Below are 27,722 nucleotides of genomic sequence, written 5' to 3'. Positions count from 1 at the left end.
TTTAATTATTAATTATTATTAATGATTAAATTAGGGTTAGTGTTCATTATAAAAATATAATGCAGTTTTAGGGTTTTATATTTTTATGTAGTCGCCGACTTATAATTGGGATTGAATTAGGTTTTAATTAAAGCTTATATATATACCGTTATTATTAGACTGAAGGGGGAGACGTCTATATATGTTTTCTTGTATACGTCTGATAGGGTTAGAAAACCCCATTCACGTAGTAGTGGTTTGAGGGGCAAAACAGAGAGGGTCTTAAGAGATAAACAGAGAGGCTCAAGGAATTTTTAAAGGGAGTTGCTCTTGGGTGGAACCAAAAGGCAACAGAGGAGAGAGAACAGTGAATAGAGGTGGAGAAAAGTCTTGGGATTCGCCGGAATTTAGAGACGACGTTGGAAGGTTTCAAACCGAAACCCAAAGGAAAGCCTCTGTTCTCACTCTTTCCCCTAAACCTGTATTCTGTGCATGCCTAGGTAGACTCCAAGGGTTTAATTAATGCTAAAACTTATCTATGATGCATGTTTAAATTGTATTTTGCCTCGTTGAATGAAATTGTTTGAAAAATTCTGAAAGTGTTTAGTTATATCCTTCTGTGTATGTTTTTGAGCTTTGTTGGGTTGAGGTTAATGATGTATGTCGATGTCTTTAAAATAATCTGGGACACTGAATGGACATTAGAATTAGTAAATAAAACATTATAGTGGCTCTGGGAATCGCCGGAGGCGAGGAAGAGAAAGTAGAGATGGACTACGACTTTTATGGGTGAAAGAGCAGGCTCCCAAAAGGAGGGAGCCAGCTTTCACAAAGCAAGAGCCGGCTCCCAACACCCAAGAGCCGGCTCCCAAAGGTGGGGAGCCGGCTCTCACTTCAAAAGAGCAGGCTCTCAATTTGTGAGAGCCTGCTCTCGCCTTAAATTGCAACAATGTTGGTTTTTAGGGACTATTTGGACTATACAGGGTATTTGCACTTCGTTTAAACAGTTTAAACGAATTGCAAATATCAAACAATTAATATTTAACAAACACAGAATACAAAGAGAATACTAAGAAATAAATAATAAAGTGGAAAAGAATTCTAATTGAAAAATCTTCAAAAATATAATTGTTTAAATCCAATAATCCAAAACCTATATTAATTTTACAACTCGAGAATCCATCCTTGTGGATCCCTATTTAAATTCTAAACTGAAACAGAAAAATAAAGCTAAATATAGAAGGTAGTCCTACGTAATCAGAGGAATGAATGTCTGTATCTGCTCTGCACGACCAAGCTCTATCCCTGGAACTGACGAGCACCTGAAAAATAAGGAAGTGGGTCAGGCCCACATGCAAGTCCTATTCTACTACGATCCATACAGAAACTCAATACGCAGATACATCCTAGATAGCTCAACAATATCTAGAGTAGTCCATATATGTATAAGTATACACTATAAGACGCTCACTAGTCCAGTAGGTCTGACTCAGTCTGAGTAGAGATACCATGCAAATTGCAAATAATGTGGTCATGTGTACCTAAACCTACCAGGGAACAACACCTCTATCCAATTATCCATCCTAGGCGATATATGCACCCTAATTATGGTCCTGAGACTCAAGCTCATACCATGATGCCATATCATAAATATATAAAGTCCGTGTCCTCATATTACAAAATATCACTTATCTAGTCTAGTGGCCTGATATATATGTAAAACAATCCATCCAGGAAACCAAGTTATATCATTCAGTTATTTACTGACTTAACACCAATATGAGTCAGACTTAACCTTTATGGTTAATCCATACCTCAGTCCAGATTAGATAGGATTTATTGTTTGAACTAATCCATACCTAGTACGCTATCGTCCCATACCGGTGCATACCCTCCTCCAGCTAACATAATTGACAAAACAGTATAAATATTCATCAATCACATCCTAAAATAAGCATAAATACAGTCTAACATGTGTATAACTAAATTATGCATCCAATATAAGATTTAGAAATCCTATTTCAGTCCTTTAAACTGATAAAGTAATACTAAGCAATTAACTCCAATATATATATATATATATATATATATATATATATATATTTAGGTCACAGTTCGTAACAAATAGTTGTTGCTAGGAAATTTGTTGACTATTTGGAGGATGGAAAGATTCCATATTCTCTTGAAGTTAGACAGGAAGTCTAATAGACACTTGTGTTAGAGAAGTAGGATGTTAAAGACTTGAAGGTGAGACTGAACATCTAAATATAGAAGCTGGTGCTACCAGACTAACGATACTTTCGTTAGACAAGTTGGAAGGAGGATATAAGGACTGAGGTTCACAACTCTTGGTTTTTATTTATCTTGGAAGAAACATGATGCTTCACTGAAGGAAGCAGATGTTTGGAAGACAGGCAGGAGGAGAGACACAGTGATTTTGTCTCAAAGTCGGATATCTATTAGATAATCCAGATGGACCATCAGAGGTCGTTAGAGCCTTGCAGCCATTTCTCATACTATAGCGGGAATGATAGAGTAGTTCCCACGGACCTAGTTGAGAAATTTCTGATTCAACACAAGGGTCAGGATTCTGGTTGGGATATTGCTTGATTGATAAAATAAAATCAGGTTCACTTTGTCTATTTTGGGAATTGATAAGATATCAGTTCATACGAATACCACGGATCACGAGATGGCTTAGATGGATAGATGTGGTGATTCACATTTTGCATTAAGTTTTGTTCAGTGGAAGTAGTAGGGAGGAGGATGATCTTAACAACTGATATGGTAAGTGAACCTTTGGTGGTTATTGCGAAATTAGTTGAGTTTTAGCATGTGTAAAAAAAAAATGACACTTGCTATTATCAATGTAATTGAGGAGGTCAACTTAGAATATTGGAGCTGACCTTGGAGGAGGTAGTACCTTACTTAGATGTGCTTAGGGTACTGAAGGAGGATGAATAGTTGGTCTTTATGATGCTAGGAAGGTTGAAGTGACTGAGCTGTAAAATTTATAAATTTTACGGTACAGTCAAATAGTTATGAGTTGCATCACGACATACCAGGTTCATTTTGGTGAGCTGGTACGGATAGGGACATGTACATAACGGTCTCTAAGGGTATCACTAGTTAGCACGGTGGAAAATTGATACTTGGATATCATTGGCGGTTTTAACCACTTCCTATATCAAAATGGGAGTCGAAATAATTCGGAGTGGATGGTTAGTAGAAATTACCAACATTGGTTGGAATTTTAATTCCATATGGATTAAGAGTGGAGGATACAAGGTGCTATATCAAAGGAATTTTCTGCAGGTGTTGGAGCAACAACTATGCTTCGCATCTCTAGGCCGGAGATTGGGTCGAGACATTATATTTGATTATGGCGGATATGCTTAGTGTAATACCCCTAATTTTAGAAAGGATAGTCTTGGTATTTATTTTATTATTTCAATTGCATTTTTAATTGTTGACATGCATATGTGTTAATTTTATTGTTTTAATTGTGGTTAATTAGTTAATTGTTTTTATTGTTGTGATTTAATTGAATTTACTTATTTAATTGTTGTAATTTAATTGATTTAATTATAGTTAATTATTTGGTTGTTTTAATTGAATTAATTTACTTAAATTTAATGGTTTAACTGTTTAATTGAATTGTTTAAATGGACTTGATTTAATTAAATGTAATTATGTTTTCAACGTGACTGTTATATAGTTGTACATTAGGTTTACAATCGACATTGATATTAACCTAGATTTCTCTATGGGCCGAGTAAATCCAATTAGGGTTTAAGAGAGCCTAGGATTAGTGTGGCCTATAAATATTCACCTAAGTTGTCTGCTTAGGGTTGTAGAATAAAATTACGACACAGTAAGGTTGAGAGAAATTTTGGAGACGGTTGGGAAGAAAACAGAGAACAAATAAAAGATTCGCTGGAGAATTGAGATGGACGTCGGTGTAAGGCAAGTTCTATCCTTATTCTCTCCCTTAGGCTTTGTGTTCTTTGCATTCTTAAACAGTTCTAGGATTGACTGAATCAATTAAAACCGTTTTCTGTTGTGCTAAACATTGAAAGATAGCAGTATGTTTTTATGCTTTGTAAAACTGTTAAAACATGATGGTTGCTTGCATAAATCTCTATTTAAATGTATGTATGTAATTTAAACTGAACTTAAACATGAACTGGGAACACACTGGGGTGTGGTTACAGTGTCTGGAATCCATAGCAGTGAGGGTTAAAGGCTGTAGAAGACGTTGGAGAAGAAGAGACGAGGCAGAGAGGGAAAGAGCCGGCTCTCCCTTGGAGAGAGCCGGCTCCCTTTTGATGGGAGGCGACTCCCAAGGTGTGGGAGCTGGCTCCAAGGGCAAAGGAGCTGGCTCCACACTTGTTGGAGCAGGCTCTTGCTCCAATTTTTCTTTTTATTTCGTTTTCTGTAAGTTTTTCATGCAGTGGATTGATTTCTGGAATTTTCTGATGAGTTTAGGACCGAATGTGGAAGGTTTAAATGAGGCTTATGACTGTGTTAAGGTTCCAGGAGGTGTGTTAATAAACTAAATACCTGGGTAGCTTGGACAGTAGGTGGTTTAAACAAATTAATACACTGTTTAGAGCTAGAAGATTTAAATTGCTTAATCTGTTATGTTAGCAATTTTTCTGAGACGAATAATATAATTGGAACTTGTATCACCCTATATCATGAGCATGTATATGAATTATACTTGTCTAGGGTGTGTTAGTGTTGAATGATATTAAATTGTAAACTTAGTACTAACTGGATTTTGTGAAACAACCTAAACTAAACATGTTTATGTATATATTGTGGTTTTGTTTTGATGCTTACATTATCACTGCTAGTATCAATTGCTGGAGGTATGGACTTTGTTGATATTTACCTTAATTGCTTAAATATCAACTGCTGGATGATGAATGCTATTAAGATTTAAATTTAGCACTATACCGGATTTTATGAAACATTATAAATTGAGTATGTTTATGTATATACTGTAATTCTGTTTTGATGCTTTCATTATCATTGTTAGTATCAATTGTTGGAAATATGGACTTAGTTGATATTTACTTTAAGTGTCTGTGTTATCAACTGCTGGATGGTTAGATAGTATACACCGGTATGGGACGGTGGTATACTAGGGATGGTTTGGTTTCAAAATACCAAAACCTACCTACTCTGGATTGAGAATTGGATTAACTAAAAGTTAAGTCCTATTGATTGTAGTGTCATGGCAACGACTGTTGAGCGGTATTACTAGGATACATGATGGATTTTAAATATATCGTTATGGTACCTCGATATGAGCTTGAGTCTCAGGATCAACGTTTAGGGAGCGTATATGCATGGGGATGCGTAGCTGGCTACGATGGTTGGAGGTGTACCCTATTTAGGCTTAGGTACACTTACCCACTTCGTGTGTGTTTTAGCATGTTACCTCTATTCAGGTTGAGACCGGCCTGTAGTCCAGTGAGAGTCCTTTAGTGTGATTATATATATATACTTACGGACTATTAGCTATTGTGGAATTATTTAGGATGTACATGCGTATCGGGCCTCTATTTGGATTGTAGTAGTATAGAACTTGCGCGTGGGCCTGACCCACTTCTATTTTTCAAGTACATAATAGTTTCAAACTTAGACGTGTTCGTGCTGAGTAAAGGTTTCTACTCACTCTACCAACGATGTAGGACTTCTCTCCATATCTTATTTCTGGATGTTCTATCAGTTATTTTTATTACAGTTTAGATTATTATTAGGGGTCCACTAGAAATGGATTCCCGAGTTGTTTAATCTATCGGAGGTTTTGGATTATTGGGATTTAAGTATTTATCTTTAAAGGATTTTATTTTAGTTTCTTTCAGCTTTTAATATTGATTCTTATTTCATTTTGTGATCTGTGTTCATTTTTTAAAATATTAATTGTTTGATATTCCCTCAGGTTTGGGCCTGGGCCTGATCAACTCGTGTCTCGGATCCGAGGGGTATTACACTTAGGATATATATCCTAGGTTTGCAAGGGTAATTGAAAGCATTATTTCGCTTTTCAATTATTATCTGTGTTATTGTTGGCACAAGGAGGTTAGTGTGCCAACGGTTGAGGTTTTGGATATTATGTAGTGCAGATCTTTCACTTGTTGATTTACCATAGAAGCAAGGTTGTAATAAGACATTGCCTTTATTTCAGGATACATCAGAGATAAATATTCTCTTTTGTAGAGGATTGCGCACGGTTTGAAGGCGGCAGTCAGATTTTGTACATAGTTGAACTTGTACATTAGAGTTTTTCTTAGGAAATGGTGGATGAGATGTTTTTCATATTGGAGGCAATGTTTTTTTGGAGGAAGGTCAGTTTTAAATATTCAATTGACTTTTCACGGATTTTGTTTGTCTATTTAGGCAGTAGCCTATAGTTTAGCGTTACCAACTTGTTAAGCGCTGCATGCATAGGTATTTTGTGCGTATATTCTATGGCACTTAGAGGACTGTGGATTTGTACCCTGGTATAGATATTGGGTAAGGAGGTGTGGTTGTGAAATACAACCTACGTGTGGTTTTTGTGTTTTTTAATTATCGGAACCATAACGTTACTATGAGGGTTTGGAATTCCGTGGAGCCCATGAGCAGAGGCAGAGTCCACAATGGAATGGAAATGAATTTAAAATAAAAGAATTCAGAATTTTGTGAATTCCGAGGATGGAATTCCTTTTGTTAAGGGGGAAGAATGTAATACCCCTAATTCTCAAAAGGATATAATTGGAATTTAATTATTTGTTTTATGTGCATTTTAATTGATTATTTATTTTATGTGCATTTAAATGTGATTATCTAGTTGTGTGTTTAATTATAATTGTTTATGTGTTTTAAATTAATTGTTTAATTGTTATTTAATTTAACTATTTGATTAATTGGGTTATTGTCTTATTTGACTTATTTGACTTAATTTAATTTTATTTCTACGTGTAATTGTTTAATTATTGTATTTTGATTTAAATTTTATTTAAGGATGGACAAGGACAATAGTAATGGACCAACCGTTTGGGGTCACATGGATTACTTGGATTTGTGGAGGTGGGTACAGTTAATACCCATGGATAGTTATACATATATGAATAGGTATATATGTATATAGGGTTCATTTAATTATTAATGATTAAATTAGGGTTAGTGTTTATTATAAAAATATAATGTAGTTTTAGGGTTTTATATTTTTATGTAGTCGCCAACTTATAATTGGGGTTGAATTAGGTTTTAATTAAAGCTTATATTTATACCGTTATTATGATACCCCTGGATTCCCATATGCGGGTTGGCCAGGCCCACGCCGGATTACCCAAGGATATTAAACCAATTAGCAATAATCGAACACAGAATATAATTAAGATAAACATGAATAACTAAAATTCGCTGGAAAGAAACTAAATGAAAATCCTTTATTGAAAACTTCAGAATAAAGCTTATAAATAAGAACTAGTCTGTTATATCCAACTTTTCCAACTATAATACAACTCGGGAATCCATCTGGTGGACCCCTAATCAAAAGCCAATACTGGAAAGCGAACAACTAAAAAGAAGTCTACTGCTAAACCATGAAGAACCTCCTACATCGTCGGTAGAATGAGTAGTCGTCTCTGCTCAGCACGAACAAGTTCTAAGACCTGGAACCGTCCGTTACCTGAAAAATAATAGTGGGTCAGGCCCACGAACAAGTTCTATCCTAACTACAATCCAAACAGAGACCCGATACGCAGATACATCCTAGACGCCTTAACTATATCTATATAGTGCGTAATAGATAAATATATATCCACACTACAGGACTCTCACTAACTATGCTGAGGGTCTCAACCTGAATAGAAGGTAACATGCAATACGCACCTGAGTGAGCATGACTACCTAAGCCTAACAGGGTATACCTCAACCAACATAGCTAACTACGCATCCTACTGCATATACGCACCCTAACTGTCGACTATGAGACTCAAGCTCAAATCGCGGTACCATAATTTATATATATAAATACCCATCCAAACCAATGTAGTGCCGCTCAACTGATTTATTGCCATGACACGACATAAAATTAGGATTTAAATGTTTTAATTAAATCCCTACTCCAATTATATATATAAGTTCCTTCCAAATACAATGTTGTGCCAGTTAGTAGTTCATTGCTCAAGACACTACATATAATCAGTATTTAAACGTTTCAGTTAAAACCCTATCCATCCTAACGCAGAAATATAAACAACCATCCAGTATGTCGTTCAACTGTTTTAGTTGACAGAACATGAAACCATGTAGGATTTAACTATTTTAGTTAATCCATTCCAAATGTATGAATGGGTAGGAATTAACGTTTTGATCTAATCCGTCCCTTCGTATCCCACTGTCCCATACCGGTGTATACTATGCAAATGATCCGTAATGATGTAACATTTTGAGCAGTTCATCAAACAAAGTCCACATAAATTCATATAGTTGATAATACAGAATTTAAACAGTTCATCAACTAGAAATCCATAATCCATCCACGTAACTAACAAGACAAAGTTTAATAGTTCATCAAGTTAAATTCCAGTATCTATCCAGGTAATTGACAGAAAATATATAATTAATTCTGTAATTAATTCCAGGCCAACAACTAATTAGATTGACTGAAGCTAAGTACTAGTTCAGTACATTAAGTCCAAACCATAATCCAAAATACCATCTCTGTAATTGCTGGAACCTTATTTACTAGTTCAGCAATTTAATATCTAAAACCATGTAAATTACAGAAAGTGCATAACAATTCTGTAATTAAATTCCATTAAAACCATAACCTTAATAATTGCACAACAGAGTTTCAAATCTCATCAATACAATAATCTAGACTAAAATCCATGTAGAGGCAGACAAGGTTCTAAAATTTCAGCAAGTCCCATCCTATTCTTAATCCATGAAATTTACAGACAGGTATATCATTTCCGCAATTAAAATCTAAAATATGTATGGGCCAATTTTAATAATTAATTGACTATATCATTTATCCGAAATAAGATTTATAATCATCTTATATTAACCTAAGCAATCAGTTTCCTTCCATCCGATAATAGTACGAAAAAAATGGTTTAAATGTTCTACCGTTTATTCCATTGAATTAGAGATATAACCTACTTAATTAGAGGTTTTAATCATACCCAAAAGAATTATGAAACCCCCCAGTAAGTCCCACAACTATTCAGAACTACTTAAGGCATCCAAACAGTACACAAGGAAAAATAAAACAACGGTAGAAATTATCAAAATAGGAGAGAGCCTGCTCTAAAATGCAAGAGCAGGCTCTTCTTAGAGCCGGCTCTTGAATGATGGGAGCCGGCTCTTCAATCCCCAGAGCCGGCTCTTCATCCCTTTGAGCCTCTGTTCTCCTCCAGCTACGTTTTTCGACCATCTGTTTCAGCACCGGCCACTTCCACTCCCTTTGTTGGTTTTTAAAATTGTTCCCAGGAGTCCTAAGTATATCTAAAACCATCCCAAATCCTTACTTAAGTCAATTTGCATCAAATGAAAACTTAAAACAATTACCGATCCAACATGATTAGAAAGAGTAAGCACTGCAACCAAACCAAACTTGCATGAACTGTAACAAAATTAATTCACGCCTACATACAGATAATTGATTAAACAAATACTAAGCATCTAAGATTCAATTTATTAGTCCATTAAAGCCCTAGAGACTATCTACAGATGCACAGAACACAGGCAACGGGAGAGAGAAAGGAAAGAACTTGCCTGTGATTTCAGTTATGAAATTCCGGCATCGTGTCCACTGTTCCGGCAATACTGAGTTACTATCTAACCTCCCTTTACTTCTGCTCTTCCCTTCTCCTAGGTCGGACCTTGAAGCCCCAGCCGGAAAACCTCACAACTTGTTCTGTTTCTCTCAAAAACCTCTCTCTGTTTCCTCCTAATATTCCAGAACGTGAATAGGGTATGTGTTTTGTTTTTCAACACTAACCAGCCGTAACACAATATATTTATAGGTGTATTGGAAAACCTAATTTTAATTCTAGGATGAAACTAAAAACAAAAGAAAAAAACAAAATATAAAATAAATAATATATAAGTCGGCTACAGATTTCATGGTTATAAACAACCCTAAAATCCTATTAATTTGATTTACTCTATATACATATATACCCAAAAATATATGTATAATCATCCATGGATATTAACTGTACTCGTTACTCTCCTATCCGAGTAGTTCATGAGACCAACTGGTTGGTCCATCGCTACTATCCAAGCCCATCCTTTTAAACTAGAAATAAAATACACATTTAATCTAATTAAAAATACCAAATAAACAATTAAATAAAAATTAAGCATATAATTAAATTAAATCCACAAATTAATTCAAATAACACGTAATTCAAATTCCACACATAGCCACATAAGCACTTAAAAATAATAGAATAAATACAGCAAATAATAAAATAAATAATAAAATTCTGATTATATCCTTTTCAAAAGTAAGGGTATTACAGTTATTATCAGACTGAAGGGGGAGACGTCTATATATGTTTTCTTGTATATGTCTGCTAGGGTTGGATTTATGGAGGTGGGTACAATTAATACCCATGGATAGTTTTACATATATGAATAGGTATATATGTATATAGGGTTCATTTAATTATTAATTATTATTAATGATTAAATTAGGGTTAGTGTTCATTATAAAAATATAATGTAGTTTTAGGGTTTTATATTTTTATATAGTCGCCGGCTTATAATTGGGGTTGAATTAGGTTTTAATTAAAGCTTATATATATACCGTTATTATCAGACTGAAGGGGGAGACGTTTATATATGTTTTCTTGTATACGTCTGCTAGGGTTAGAAAACCCTATTCATGTAGTAGTGGTTTGAGAGGTAAAACAGAGAGGGTTTTGAGAGATAAATAGAGAGGCTCAATGAATTTTTAAAGGGAGTTGCTCATGGGTGGAACCAAGAGGCAACAGAGGAGAGAGAGCAGTGAATAGAGGTGGAGAAAAGTCTTGGGATTCACTGGAATTTAGAGACGACGGTGGAAGGTTTCAAACCAAAACCCAAAGGTAAGTCTCTGTTCTCACTCTTTCCCCTAAACCTGTGTTCTGTGTATGCCTAGGTAGACTCCAGGGGTTTAATTAATGCTAAAACTTATCTGTGATGCTTGTTTAAACTGTATTTTGCTTCGTTGAATGAAACTATTTTGAAAATTCTGAAAGTGTTTAATTGTATCCTTCTATGTATGTTTTTAAGCTTTGTTGGGTTGAGGTTAATGATGTATGTCGATGTCTTTAAAATAATCTGGGACACTGAATGGACATTAGAATTAGTAAATGAAACATTACAGAGGCTCTGGAAATTGCCGGAGGCGAGGAAGACAAAGTAGAGATGGACTACGGCTTTTACGAGTGAAAGAACAGGCTCCCAAAAGGAGGGAGCCAGCTCTTACAAAGCAAGGGCCGGCTCCCATATGTGGGGAGCCGGCTCCCAACACCCAAGAGCCGGCTCCCAAGGCTAGGGAGCCGGCTCTCACTTCAAAAGAGCAGGCTCTCAATTTGTGAGAGCCTGCTCTCGCCTTAAATTGCAACAATGTTGGTTTTTAGGGACTGTTTGGACTATACAAGGTGTTTGCGCTTCGTTTAAACTGTTTAAATGATGTTTGGGACTGTAATAGACCTGTAATATTATGAGAAAACATTAATTCATAATTGGACTAAGGAATGGAACAAGATGAATTTAAGGAAAAACCGTAGGATGCGCACTGTTTTGGTTATTTAAATTACTTGCTGGAACTTGGAGCTTCTGTTATATATAATTTAATACTGTTTAATTATATCTTAACAAAGTTATAAGTATAGTAAATTACTTGAATTCAACTATGCTTGGTTTGGAATAAATTGATATATTTGTTCTGTTAATTGTATCAATTTATGGATTATATAGAGGATTTAAATGCTATGACTCATTTTGAGCAATTTAAACAGTTGGAATGTGATTTTTAGGTTCTGTAATGAATGCCTAATGTCATGATATATGTATTAAACTGTACTTATGCATATCCTGGATGATGGTTGATAAATAGCAATTATTGTTTTAACAGTTATGTTATTTGGAGGATTGTATGCACCGGTATGAGACGGTGGCATACTAGGGATGGATTAGTTCAAATACTAAGTCCTACCTAATTTGGATTAAGGAATGGATTACCATAAAGGTTAAGTCTAACTCATATTTGTGTCTATCAACAAAGAATTGAATGACCTACTTTGGTTTCTGAATGGATTGTTATACATTTATCAGGCCACTATATCAGTTGGATGATATTTTGTATTAGAAGGATACGAACTTTATATATTTACTTATGATATCGTGATATGAGCTTGAGTCTCCTGATCACTGTTAGGGTGCGTATATCGCTTTGGATGGATAACTGGACCTAATGACGTTCTCTGGTAGGTCTAGGTTTGCATGACTACGCTACGTGAGTTTTGCGTGTTACCTTCCACTCAGGTGTGATGACTACAGGTTAGTGAGCATCCTATAGTGTGTATCTATATCTATATGGACTATTTTAGATATTGCCGAGCTATCTAGGATGTATTTGCGTATCGGGTTTATGTATGGATTGTAGTATGATGGAACTTGCATGTAGGCCTGACCCACTCTTATTTTTCAGGTGTTCGTTAGTATCAGGCTTAGAGTTTGATCGTGATGATGCAGATACAGACACTCACTCTTCCGGCTATATAGGATTTTCTTTCTTATTTTAGTTTTGGATTTTGATTCTGTAAATTTATTTATCATTTGGGATTATTAGGGGTCCACTTGATGGATTCCAGAGTTGTACGGATTTGAAGGTTTAAATTTTACTAAACTTTTACAAAATGAGGTTTTTTACATTTAGAATTCTTTTAAGCTTATTATTTTATTTTCTTTTAATTCTTTTGTATTCTGCTTGTTTATACATTAATTGTCTGGTATCCCTCGGATCTGTGCTCGGACTTGATCACCCGTGACTCTATAATCGAGGGGTATCACAATGTTCGAGACGTTGATGCTAAAAACTAAAACGATGGGTGACATTATGGATAAGGTGTGGATTTTGAGCAGGCGTCAAGTAATATAACCCATTATATTGCTTGCCCAGACCAATCATCCTCCTTGTAGCCACAGTCCTGTATGACACAAAAGTTAGGATGAAAAAGAACAAAACATTGTAGTGCACGAGTAAGTTTACTGAAAGATAATAAATAGACACGAAAGTTGGGTACACAAAGCACATCATCAATAGATATATATATCAGAAGTTATTTTTATGGAACCAATGGAATTAATGTTAGCTCGTGCACCATTAGGTAGTTAAACAAAAACATGTTGTGGGGGTGATGACTGATGCAAAAGATTGGGTGAAGAAGATATGTGGTCTATGGCACCACTATCTATTATCCAATATTTTGAGGTGTGTAAGGTAAAATTAGATGAGTGACAGGAGGTTGTGAATATACCTGTGACATTTGCAAAAGACTGAGCGTTACCATTACGTAGAAGAGGCATGAGTTGATTGTATTCCTCAATTGTGAACTTGAGGGCATCATTCGGTGGTGGAGTCTGAACTTTGGCAATTATAGTAGGGTCTTCGAATTCTACTTGAGAGTTATTGACTGCAGGTTTTTATCTTTTGGTGGTTTGATTATCTTGCCATGAAGCTTGTGTCCAAGTGGGAACCTAATATAGAACCAACAACGATCAACAGTATGGATGTCTTTCCAACAATATGTGCACTTAAGTAGCTTTCCTTTGTTTCCTTGGGAATTTTGTGCTGTGGGTGTTGGGATTTATATCCCCTGGCATAGCAAATTCCTATTTGGATTATAGTGACATATGTTCCTGACATATCTGAGATATTTATGATTTATATAATTGGTGAATTCAATGTATTATGTTTAGATTCATTATGGAATTGATAGTGTCCACTTGATTAAATGAGATATTTATATATGTATGTGATGGCGATCAATACATGAATATAAATAGTAATAATAAATTGTTCATAGTCAATAATTATGGATGGACTCATTATTAACTAAGACTTGAATTGGATCCGCGTTAGGTTGAGATATATTGCAAGAGCCGTCGTATGTAATTGCTCCTTATTACTGTCATGACATTTGACTCTTAAGTATGAGAGAAGTATAGACTCTTTTATTAATTAGTAATTGCTTTTATTTGTTCGGCGGAATCTTCGGAATCCTTAGATTGGCACTTTGGGTAATTATGTAATTAATTGTTAGAGAGTTATATTTTCAATATTTGTATCATTGCAACTTGCATTTATTTTGTATTGATTATGGTTGATCACAAAGTAAATTCGAAGGCCTTCGTGTGTTTTTAGACAAAATGATTTATTATATATTTATTTATTTAAATTATTATTTTTGTCAAACAAATGTTTTATTGTGATCGAGCCAGAAATAATCAAAGGTACCAAAATAAATATATTAATTAAGTAGTCAGACTGATAGCTTTGTTTATCCGATAACTAATATTGCATAGAGGGGTCAAAGTGCAATATTGACTTAGAGGTTATTTATTATTTAATTAGAGTTTAATTAATTTTGTTAGTAGAGTAGAAATTAATTAATGAATTAATTTAATTGGGTCCATGGACCAGGCCAATTACTAATTCATTGTAGCCAATAAAACAAAAAGCCCAAATGATTCTCACTCATAGCCCAACTTGATATTGAAATTTTATTAGATTTAAGATATGTGAATTAGAGATTGTGAATGATTTATTATTTACTTTCCTTATCTTTATTTTGCCTATATATACATGGGTCCATGTATATTTTAGGGTAGATTTTAAGAAGACAGGAAAATATATTTTCTCTCTCTAGATTTTTAGGGTCAGTGTTCTCATCTAATGGAGGCTCTCACAAGCCTATTTTTCCAAGGTCATTCATGGAGGCTTATGAATGATTCTTAAAGGCAAAACCATTACCGAGAAGATGGAGATCCAAGGAGAAGGCATCCAACAAAGGGATTTACAATAAGTGAGAACATTCACTTTAGAGGAAAGATTTAAAGGTTTACCCAAACCTTTGATGTAAGTATTCAATCCCTAAATTGAATGATACATTATATTTTATTTTTGCATAAAACTTGTCTCTATGTGATGAATCAAGATCTATGTATGAAAATTCCTCAAAAAGTTTTTAAAACTTGCACGTTTCCCAACATTGGGCTGTCTGGTATTCCCAACATGCATCGCGTGATGGGCAGTGTTGTCACAATTCAGGGCGACCTCCGTTTGTTTCTCTTGTTGGAGTATACGAGAGTAGGTTTTTCAAACACCGGGTAAGGACTGCATCAACAAAATTTGTCCACGAATAGCGGAATAAGGAATCATTTAATCCCATGAGAAATTGCATTACATTTTATTTTTCTTCATGCTCGTTGAGCTTTTTCAGTCCTCCACAAATGCAGGTTGGAGGGTCATTGTATGACGCTAATTCATCCAAAATACCTTTAATTTGGTGTAGTAAAGAGCAATCGGTTGCTGCCCTTATCTATGCTCTACGATATCTCTTTGGATTTGATAGATACGCGAAGCATTGCCTTGTGAAAAAAGGTTCCTTCAGTTCTGACCAAAAATCTGCTGTAGTTTCAGCATATATAACACTATTGGTTATCTCTGGATGAATTGAATTAAGGATTTATGACAGAACCATATCATTGCATCTTTGCCAAAAAGGGAACTTTGCTTCAGTTGTTGACGAAGCCTTAACCGATCCATTGAAGAAACCGATTTTGTTCTTTGCACTAAGGCTGATACGCATAACACGACTCCAAGTCCCATAATTATCTCCTTCGAGAATTTTGGAGACTAGAATGATGCTCGGATGATCTAAGTGGTATAAGGAGAGAGAATCTGTAGCATCTAGAGATGCCTTGGTCGAGGTTATCTTTTCATTGGTTTTGGGTTCGTCTCCCATATATAACTTGCATATATTTCAGCGGAAGGTATAAAGAAGAAGAAAAAAAGTTCTAGAGTCACCATGAATGATGCTCTGATGCCATGTAAAAATATGGATGGGAAAGATGAAATTGTAGAGAAAACTTCTTCTTTTATTTTATTTTATTTTTTATTTTTATTTTTTATATATATATTTCTGTACAATGGTATACATGACTTTTATACTAAATTATGAAAGCTATACAAGGAAAATTAATATGCTTGATCCTAAAGTTAAGCCTTGACTCCAACTAAGGATTTCTTGTTTAATACACAAATATCCAATCCTGTAATCAAGGCATTAGATGGGCTTGAATATTATAGATATCCTATCATTTAATATATATAAACACACATATACATAAATATCAAACTCGATATTTACCCGTGGGAAAAAATATATATATATATATATATATATATATATATATATATATATATCAAACTTGGTTATAATGATAATGAAAATGAGAAGTTTTCATTAACTAAAAGCATATACATTCCATGTATGCAAGCACTTTTATGAATATAGCAATAACATATCAGAACACTCAGAACTCTCAACCTTCCATTTGGAAGGAGGACAAGATACTAGTTAGACAAATGCCAAATAGGTAGTATAACAATCGAAATGGAGTCGGAGTAAAAAATTGGTGATTTTGGGAGGGTTTTTAGTTTTCCATGTGTTGGGTTCCATAAACATATGGTGCTTTTATTAGATAAGCATATAAGGCCATTATATGACTGTGCATCTTTAAAGATGGTAAGATGTGTGATGGAAGCTGTGGTTTAAAGATTCATCATCATAATGTATCGAGTAATAAGAGTATTTGGGAAGCTGAGATCAGGGGCGGAGTTCCCTGTGGTCTAACCTGGGCTATAACCCAGGTTCAAAAAATAAAAAATAAAAATTAGTATTACTAGTTCCTATTAGCCGTAGCCCAGCCCAGTCGAGGCTGCCCAATCCATAATAAAACATAAATGATAAATGGCCCAGCTCAGAAAACAAGCCTACAAACAAATTAGAACTAGAAGATTGAAGAAGACTTAGGGGCTGTTTGGCATGATGTGGTATTGTTTTTGGTGTTTCATCTTCTTAGCTTGAAATTTTTTTTTCCCCAGTAAATTCTCTACTTGAATTTTTTCTTTAGCTCCCCTATTTTCAAATCCTGGCTCCGCCTCTGGTTGAGATTCGTAGAATCTGAGTATGATGTAACTCTTTTGGCTTAAGGTTTTGAGATGTGCTTGAATGAAAGTAGAGTTGGTGATTAGGGAACACCATGATTTGCAGACAAACCTGAATCGAAGTATTGATTTTACTGGCGGTCTAATGAGGATCTGAATTAAGGTTTCTTCAAGGAGGTAGTAAAGATTGGAATTTTCCATTTTGTAATGGGATAATCAGACACCCTATAAGTTGATTTCAAATCAACGGACAAAAACTTATAATCAGAAACCCTAGATTTTGATTTCAAATCAACATGTAGGAACTTATAATCAGAAACCCTAGGAAGTTGTGAATTAGATCCTAGCCTTTTGGTGGCTCGGATTGTAAGCTATTCATGATTGTGGTCGAATTTGTATATAATGTGTTTGATGTCCTCTAGGGACGGACCCATGGCATGCTCCCTTGATTTTAAAAAAAAAAACTATTTTTCCCTATTATTTTTGTCATTCTGATATATATGCTTACAAATATTACCTTTGTCCCTTGAAATTAGTAAAAAAATTCAATATTGCCCCCTCTCACATGAGTTTCTCAGTCCGTCCCTTATGTCCCGGTCACGCTTTTGCAGGATTTTCTTTAATGTCGGTGGGCTCTAGTTATTTGTTATGGGCCATGGCTTTGTTTGCTAGGAATATATATAAATATCTTATAGGATTTTAAAAGAGTAAAGTTAAAAGGATTTCAAATTATGTTTAGCTTTGTGAGGCTATATTTATTTATAGCTCACCAGTTTTCACCTTTTAAAATTTTTTTTACAATATTTTTGAAATTTGCATTTTCACATGTTCCTTATACTTTTCTAGTTGCCTGAATTAAATATATATATATATATATATATATATATATATATATATATATTTCATAATCTCGCTCAATTAAATCAATACATTCTCATTTAAGCATAATTACTAAGCCTTTTTTTTTTTTTTTTAAGGATAGGGATTTGAATTTCATGAATATGTTATTAATTGTGATAAAAGGGCTTCAAAATTTCAACAAAAACCACTAAAATTCGCCCAAAATTCAATTATATTAAACTATGTTATAAAAAATTGTGTATGAATGAGGTAAAAAAAATTTCATGACCACAATGACTCATTTTGTTACGTTGCGTCTATGCAAGTTTGATTCCATTCTATTATGTTAATGACTGCGATTGGGCGCCTTGTTTTGAACTATTTAGATATCCATTTCTCTTCTTACCTAAATGTGATATTTTGATAGCCAACGTGGCACCAACACGAGTCCGATATTTGGATTGGGTTGAAAATTTTTTTTTTATTGTTTTTTTTTTTGGTTAAAGGGTAAGCTTGGTTGGTTACATCTCTTTGAAGTTGTTTGTCTGGCTGGTTATATTGTTTGTTGTATTGCGGTTGTTGTGATTGGTTTAGAGGCCTTGTGAGGTAGTCTTATTCTTGTGAGGTAGAATTTTTATTTTTATTTATTTATTTATTATTTATTTATTTTTTTAAATTGTTGTCTGTTCAAATTTAAACATTAACTAATATGTTGTGGGATTAGGTTCTAACAAATATGCTGTGGTAGTCTCTCCTATCACTAGAGATGCAATTCGGGTTTTTACAGCAACTCAATTTCAAAATTGGCTCTAGCATGGTTTACGGTATTTGGATTGAGCGTAATCGGAGATTTTTTAAGAAAAAAGTCACTCACCCAAAATTCGTTGCTTCACCAAACGCTGGAGACAATCAGACTGAAACTCATATCTACAACCATCTCCGACTCTGTGAATGCCGGACACATCATAGATGAATGGGAGCTTCCACCCTCAGCTATTAGACTACCGACTAAGCCTCCTGATCAACGGATTTGAGGAGAGCATCTTTGTGACAACCCAGATTTTTAAGAGTTTTATTTATTTTTATTTTCATCATTTTTAATTGTCAAGATTGAATTGTGATGGGTGATTACGGGTCCCTATGATGGGTTTAGTTGGGTTTGTTATTTATATATATATATATATACTGTTTGTCAGAAGGAAGAGAGATCAGCCGAATAGAGAGAAAAAGGAAAGATAAGGTGATGGCGATAATGGCGGGGCCTACGAAGAGACCTTTTTGCCAAAAGTCTTTGGGCTTCACATGGGTTGTCTGACTTTTTGAGAAAAAGATTGTCCTCTGGTTGATATTTTGTATTTTATGCCGGTGGAATGCAATTGTCCTATGATATTTGTTGTGTGGATTGCCTATATATTATAGCACATGTCTTATGACTTTGGGAAACAAACAGAATAGAGAAATTAGAGAGAGACAGAGAGGGCCGAGATTGAGGAGGTATACAGATAGGAGTCGAGAGATTTTGCAGAGGAGGCCGAGACTTGAGACTTTGATGATCCAGTGAGGAAAATTCTTTTTCAGTGTAGGGTTCTCTGTACCTTGAATGGCTTGGAGTGGTTTTGCTTCAATGATTTTTATTAAATATTTTAATTAAATGCATATGTATTTTGTTTATATACTCACATGAATATGTATATTTTGTGAAGCTGTTTTGTTAAACCTCCATAAAATTCTTGTTATGATTTTTCTTACTGGGATTTCCCGTCTTACCACCCTCTAGTTTCAGGTACCGAAGATGAACATGGATTGCTAGATTCGGGCTTAGGTGGAAGAGTTGGCGTTGCGAGATTTAATTTATTTATTTGGAGAAGTTTTGTGTATATTGAGAAAATTGATTTTTTTGTATAAAAGAGGGCATTTTTTCTCATAATGAAAGTATTCCGATGTATTTGGATTTGTATAAATTGAGGATTTTATTAGAATTTTCGGGGTGTGACAAAATGTTATCAAAGCTTGTACCCAGCCGGAAGTGTGAGTGGAGTGATGATGTAGACGGGTGTGAGTGGGCAAGTGTGTAGTACTGGTTAGCTATCACTCGTAGCCGGGTGTGTGTGGGTGGATGACGTTCACTGGCAGCTACTGGGATGGTTAGTCAGTGTGATTGGGCAGGTGGCCTGGGTTTGTTATTGTTTTTTTTTAGTGGGCGGGTGACGTATCGACTAGCTACCACAACGGTTACGGAGTGTGTGGGCGGATGATTAGCATTGACAGCTACCACAACGTCCTACATATCACGGTATCTCATATCACCTGTGGTAAGGATTTATGGATTTTGTTTTGTGGTTATTGTTGTTTTCGAGTATACGAAGACTGTTGGATCTGAATTTCGGGACAAAATTCTTTTTAAGTGGTGGAGAATGTGACAACCCGGATTTTTAAAAATTTAATTTAGTTTTGTTTTCATCATTTTTAATTGTCAAGATTAAATTGTGATGGGTAATTGCGGGTCTCACTAGTAGATATGAAGGGTTTGGTTGGTTTTTATATATATATATATATATATATATATATATATATATATATATATATATATTGTTTATCAGAAGGAAGAGAGATCAGCCGAATAGAGAGAAAAAGGAAAGATAAGGTGATGGTGATAATGGCAGGGCCCACGAAGAGACCTTTTTACCAAAAGGCTTTGGGCTTCACATGGGTTGTCTGACTTTTTGAGAAAAAGATTGTCATTTTGTGTCGATGGAATGCAATATGATATTTGTTGTGTGGATCGCCTATATATTATAACACATGTCTTATAACTTTGGGAAGCAAACAAAATAGAGAAATTAGAGAGAGAGACAAGGAGGGCCAAGATTGATGAGGTATACAGATAGGAACCGAGAGTTTGCAGAGGAGGCCGAGAGTTGAGGCTTTGATGATCTAGTGAGGAAAATTCTTTTTTAGTGTAGGGTTCTCTATATCTTGAATGGTTTGGAGTGGTTTTGCTTCAATGGTTTTTATTAAATGCATATATATTTTGTTTATATACTCACATGAATATGTATATTTTGTGAAGCTGTTTTGTTAAACCTCCATAAAATTCTTGTTATGGTTTTTCTTACTTGGGCTTCCTGTCTCACCACCCTCCAGTTTCAGGTACCGAAAATGAACGTGGATTGCTAGATTCTGGCTTAGGTGGAAGAGTTGGCGTTGCGAGATTTAATTTATTTATTTGGAGAATTTTTGTGTATATTGAGGAAATTGATTTTTTTGTTTTTTGTATAAAAGAGGGCATTTTTTCTGATAATGAGAGTATTCTGATGTATTTGGATTTGTATAAATTGAGAATTTTATTAGAATTTTCAGGGTGTGACAATCTTCTCCATAGACATTGATCTGTTGTGTCAATGTAACTCTTGCTGGGTTGTTTGCTCTTGTGCTTTGGGCTATCTCATGGGCTAATTTGTATGGTCTCATGCTTTTGTAATTTGGTTAGCCTGGGCTAACTTGTATTGTATATCTTATTATTTATAAAATTTATTTTAACTTTAAAAAAAAAATAAAAAAAACTTGTTATTATAAAACATTAATAATTCCATTTTTACACAATCAATCTAAAATTTTAAAATTATTAAGTTTAAGGTAGACTCAAATTGCACTCACAAAGTAGTACAAATGATTGAGTTAATGCTCAGATATTCCCTCAACTTATCCAAAATTCTATTATACTCGGGTTACACTCCTAAGCTAATCACTATTTTTTTTATTTAAAAAACACTCCTTCCATATTCTTTCATTTTTTATTCCCTCAACTTATCCAAAATTCTATTATAATCGGGTTACACTCCTAAGCTAATCACTATTTTTGTTACTTAAAAAACACTCCTTCCATATTCTTTCATTTTTTATTTTGAAAAAAATATTTACTTTCACACATTAGTAAGATAAAACCTCCTCTACATCATTGGAGTGATGCAATAATGAAATGGCACATATTTATTTTAAAATAATAATATGTATAAAAAAATTACTAATCTTTTCTTTTTGCACTTATATTCAATCTAAAATCCCAAGGAGAGGGATCGGCTGTGGCTACTACCGTGCAATGGTAGGGCCACATACCCTATCTGCTTTTGAAAGCTTCCACTCCCGAATAAAGATAAATTTTCTATAAATTAAAACAAAATATGTATCATTATATTATTGTATCTTTATGTTATTTTGAATTAGGTGGCGTTTGATAGAATTAAATATTTCCAGTGTTGAATTAAGGCGTTAAAATTTTAAATGATAAATGTATTAATATAAAAAGGTTTTGATGTTATTTGCTAAATATAAATGTAATTATATATAAAATTTATGTAAATTACTTTTTTGCTCTTAATATTTTTATAAAAGGTACCAAGTATAGAATATAAATATCCAATTTTTGGGTAAGAAAAAAAATCAGTGAAATAAATATATCAATTTAACCATGAATATTAGTGTAAAAAATGATCATTATTTAAATAAAAAACATTATTCAAGTATTATTTATTAACATAATTTAAAAATATAAATATATATTTTCAGACAAATCACATATGAAAAATACGTGTACAAATATCTAAAAAAGAGAAAATATAAAAAAATGTAAATCTAGAAGATTTGGGAATGGAAGGGGGCTATAAATATCCGAATGACTTGTATATTATATGTGGAGTTTTTTTTTTTTTTTTTTTTTTCCCGATAATTATATGTGGAGTTAATAGTTTTACAAATTTAATCTGCCAAATACATAAACTATTGACTTGTGTATGGGATGTGTAATCCAGAGTTAATAGTAATTAGTTAATTATTATGCTGTATTAATCTTTCAAATAGAATTTTAAAGGCTTAGTGCCTCTACTTTCTAAAGTGATCCAAAAAAAGTAAAGTGGGTGTATTTTTTTTTTTTTTTTTTAACAAATAGAACTATTATAAGTGAATAAAATTGTAATTAAAAAGTTAATTGTTTTACAAATTTAATCTGCCAAATACATCAACTATTGTATGGGATGTGTTATCCAGAGTTAATAGTAATTAGTTAATTATTATGCTGTATTAATCTTTCAAATAGAATTTTAAAGGCTCAGTGCCTCTACTTTCTAAAGTGATCCAAAAAAAGTAAAGTGGGTGTATTTTTTTTTTTAACAAATAGAACTATTATAAGTGAATAAAATTGTAATTAAAAAAAAATTAAACCTTAACCAAGTTCTGCCATAAGCCATCCTCCTATCAGAATTTTTTTTTCACAGATGGTGAAATCATAATTAGAAAAAAAAAGGATTATATTCTAAATCTAGGAAAAGGGTACCTACCACCTATCAAAATATCTCGTATTATATATTTTCTCCTAAGTTCTGCCATAAGCCATCCTCCTATTGGTTAAATTTGTTTTTCACAAAATTCCATTAGGCTATACCAACTCTGATTCCATAACTGTAAATCATTAATTCATTAATGATCTATTTAATTGGTTTATATTACTTACATTCAAATCAAGCAATCTTAATTTGTACCAAATTAGCTCGATCCACACTTCTTCACATAAAACAATCTCTCTCACACACACTCACATTCTTCACTTTCCTGGCTTCTTCTTCTTTCATGGCATATACCAACCAAACTACTGAACCACAACCATCCTTAAATGAAATGAAACTTCCAAATCAAATCAAGCCATCTTAATTTGTACCAAATCAGCTCATTTGAAAAACAATTTTCTATTCAAAAATAAAGTTTAATTATTTTATTTCTTTTTACAAGTGTGAACGCATTAGATCCCTTCAAAGTCGAAACAATACTGTGGGCCACACTATGCCAAATGCCCATCTCCTCCTCCTCCTATATATAGGGGGCGTGTGTCCTCCACACTTCTTCACATAAACAATCTCTCTCTCTCACACACAAACACATTCTAGCCTCTCTTTAATTCCTAGCTGCTGCTGCTTCTTCTTCTTTCATGGCAAATACCAACCAAACTACCGAACCACAACCATCCTTAAATGAAATTAAACATGCAATCCCAACCATGCATGGAGTGGAGGAGGTGGAGGTGGATGTTTTTGACTACTCTAAAAGAGCACAGTGGCTTAGAGCCGCCGTGTTGGGCGCCAACGATGGCCTTCTCTCGACGGCATCACTGATGATGGGAGTTGGGGCGGTCCGGAATGATGTAAAGACCATGATCCTCACTGGGATTGCCGGGTCGGTGGCCGGAGCTTGTAGTATGGCCATCGGAGAGTTTGTGTCCGTGTACTCGCAGTATGACTTAGAAATGGCTCAAATGAAGAGAGAGAGCAATATTATGAGTAGAAATGCCTTGGAGGACAAGAAAAGGGGCTTGCCGGACCCTCTCAGGGCGGCAGCGGCGTCGGCCTTGTCTTTCGCGGTGGGGGCCGTGGTGCCGCTGCTGGCGGCGGCGTTCGTGAAGGACTATAAGCTGAGGTTGGGGTTGGTGGTTGGGAATGTGAGTTTTGCACTGTTAGGGTTTGGAGGGTTGAGTGCAGTGATGGGAGGTCACCTGTGGTGAAGTCCTCATTGAGGGTTTTGGTTGGGGGTTGGCTTGCCATGGGTCTCACCTTTGGCCTAACCAAGTTGGTTGGTTCTACTGGAATGTGACTGTATTATTGGTAACATATTTGTGATCATGTGTTAGGGTTTTCTTTTCTGTAATTTTCTTTTTGTGGGTATTTCTGTAATTTGATTTTGTTGTACTTTGATCCCTTTTTTTTTTTTTTTAATTTTTTTTAATTATTTAATTTTCATTATGTGCTTTGGAGATGCCAAAAAAAGGTTATTGAAATTAAACAAGATTACGTTAATTTTGCCTTTTTATTAATCTTCAAGTACTAGGCACTCTCTCTCATGCGCGCACACACTCTAATAAAGAACGTGTAGACCGGTTCAACTTTTTTTGTTCTTGAATGTACTGTCACGCTCTTTTATTGTGTATTGCATCATAATGTAAAAAAATTAAATAAAATTGACACATTTACACATGTAATGTGCTGTATAAAAATTAATCGAATGAATAACAAGAAAAAATCATGTAATACCTCCGACGCGTCAGAATGATTAGCTTTCTCCATAATATACCTCTCATTTTCACAATCATTCTCATAAATCTTAACCATGAATCTATTTATGGAGTTGTAACAATTCTTCTGAATCCATGTATTATTAATTATTTAAATAGATGTGTGAGCTTGATTCTCGTCAATGCTAGAAAAAAAAAAAAAAAAATTCAATAATTTCAATTGTATCTTAATGGAGTCCCATGATAGGCATTTGTGTGTATGTGTTAATATTTGACAGACAAAAAAATATAAAAAAAATTCCTATCTGAATTGCGTTTGCTACAAGTCAATATTGTGTGTGTATGATAAAAATATATATCATGAGTCACGACTCAGAAAAAAAGTATGAATTGACCACCACCGGAAAAATATTTTTCATAGAATAATTGCTTCTTTGATCTATGATTTCATAAAATGATATATATCTATATCTATATATATATATATATATCTTTGTGGAGGAAAACTCTTCCACTTTTAATTATGGAAAAGAAAAGGCTATGGGCCCGTTTAGATCGCGATAACATATAGGCGTTATGGTTTGATATGATATGAAAACAACCGTTATGGTTTGATATGATATGAAAACAACCGTTTTGGTATTGGTGTGTTTTTAGTAGAAATCGGAACGGTGTTTGGTAACCGAAAACGCGTTTGGTAATGGCATGTGTTTTAAGGAATCCGAAAACAAAACACGTTTGGGGAATTCTTTTTGTTGTCAAAAATTCTGAATCAGGATACCTGTTTGGTAAAGACTGTTTTGTTTTTGTTTTGAATAATTAAATATATATTAATACAATTATAAGTTTATATGTAATAGTCCATTTTTTTATGATTTGAGATAATTTGTTGAAAAAAAAAAAAAATTCTCCATTAAGAGTTGTAAAAAAAAATTATAAATAAATTTATATGTATAAATAAGATTATGTGGGATCTTTATGAGGCACAAACATGATTAGCTAGTGGCAAACAAATTACAATTCAAATTTTGTAACAATCTTTTAATGAGAGGAGATTTTTGCACTACCATTACTTGTCCAACTGAATTAATTATGGTGTGTACAAGGCCCATTTTCTGACAGGTGCAAGGCACATTTTGTGGATTATGAACAGCGATTTGATGAAAGCATGATAGTGGTAAGAAAAAATGCTTTTTCTGATTTACTTTGACCAAGTGTTATGCCATTTTACTTGTACAGGGCCCATTTTCTGATAGGGTCAAGGCACATTTTGTGGATAATGAACAGCGGTTTGATGAAAACATGATAGTGGTAAGAAAAATGCTTTTTCTGATTTACTTTGACCAAGTGTTATACCATTTTACTTGTACAAGGCCCATTTTCTGGTAGGTGCAAGGCACATTTTGTGGATTATGAACAGCGGTTTGATGAAAGCGTGATAGTGGTAAGAAAAATGCTTCTTCTGATTGACTTTGACCAAATGTTATGCCATTTTTCTTGAACAGGTTGACAAAATTTCAAATGGAGCTACCCTGGGTTTCATTACTATTGGAGAGAGAAACACCCCAAGTCTTTGTTTCCATTGATGAAATGCTTCATTTTCCAACAACTGATGGCACCGGTCCAATTTTCGCCAAAGACCAAACTGCTATTACAAAGACTTGCCCTTCAAACTTAGCAGAAATCACCAATTCTGATTTCATTAGAAAAATGCTTTAAAAAGGTTACCTCAACACTTCACTTCCTGTGTAATGCATCATTACTAAACATCTAAAGCCTCCCAGATTTTAATTATCTCACTTTAGCTGTTAGGACATAAGGAAAAACAGAATATAAAATTCTATATTCTGATCACAAACATGAAAATTTATGTTGACCAATGTAAACAACAATTTCAATAATCTCAATCTTTATAAGTGGAAAAGTTACTGTTCAATAAACCCAAAAATACAAAACTGGTTCCTTGTGTCAACACTACAATCGACTCGGCATGTACCACACAGGAGGAGACAGAGATGAAGGGAGTCGGTTGGTAAGAAAGACTTAATACTCCCATCATCTAAGCTGAACAAACCCAAATCACAAGCAGCTCCTGGACCATCATATCTTAATAGCGGACTCCAATAATTGTCATCAGTGAAATAAATGCAGTTTCCCCCAAATCCTGAGAAGAGGCTAGCAGAGAGGGAGATGCCACCGTTGGTGCCTACATGATCTACCAGCAACAATTATGTACAATAATACATTGATCAATGCTAGAAGTTCCATTTTTTTTTTTTTTTTCAAAAGTTTACGACAAAATCACAGTTGCTAAAAATGCTAGTGTAAACTAGTCCTATCTTTCCATTCTATTATTGCATTCAAAGTCTTCCTCCACAAATTCTTTGACAATCTGCTTTGCAATTCTTTCTAATTCCGGGGCAAGTGGTCTGTTCATCTCAAGTTCTTCAATCAACATCTCTGTTTCTTCATTCCTCAAGCTTAAGCTTCCCCAACCATAATCATTCATCGAGCATCAAGCTTGCACAAATGTATTGAGTATCATTAGGCATTGATGTATCCCCAACCATATACATATTTTGAGGTGCCTTTTGGCATCATGAGTCTCAAATG

The 27,722-nt window shown here is 34.2% G+C and overlaps 1 pseudogene; it reads left to right on the top strand.

Moving 5' to 3' along the window:
- The first annotated feature begins 24,101 nt into the window (after positions 1-24,101).
- Positions 24,102-25,487, top strand: LOC132295873 (vacuolar iron transporter homolog 4-like; annotated as a pseudogene).
- Positions 25,488-27,722: the final 2,235 nt, after the last annotated feature.

Source organism: Cornus florida, unplaced genomic scaffold (genome assembly GCF_030987335.1).
Source record: "Cornus florida cultivar Cherokee Brave unplaced genomic scaffold, ASM3098733v1 CherokeeBrave_3.0.0_Hap2_Chr02, whole genome shotgun sequence".
Lineage (NCBI taxonomy): Eukaryota > Viridiplantae > Streptophyta > Magnoliopsida > Cornales > Cornaceae > Cornus > Cornus florida.
This window is presented reverse-complemented; position numbering and strand designations above follow the sequence as displayed.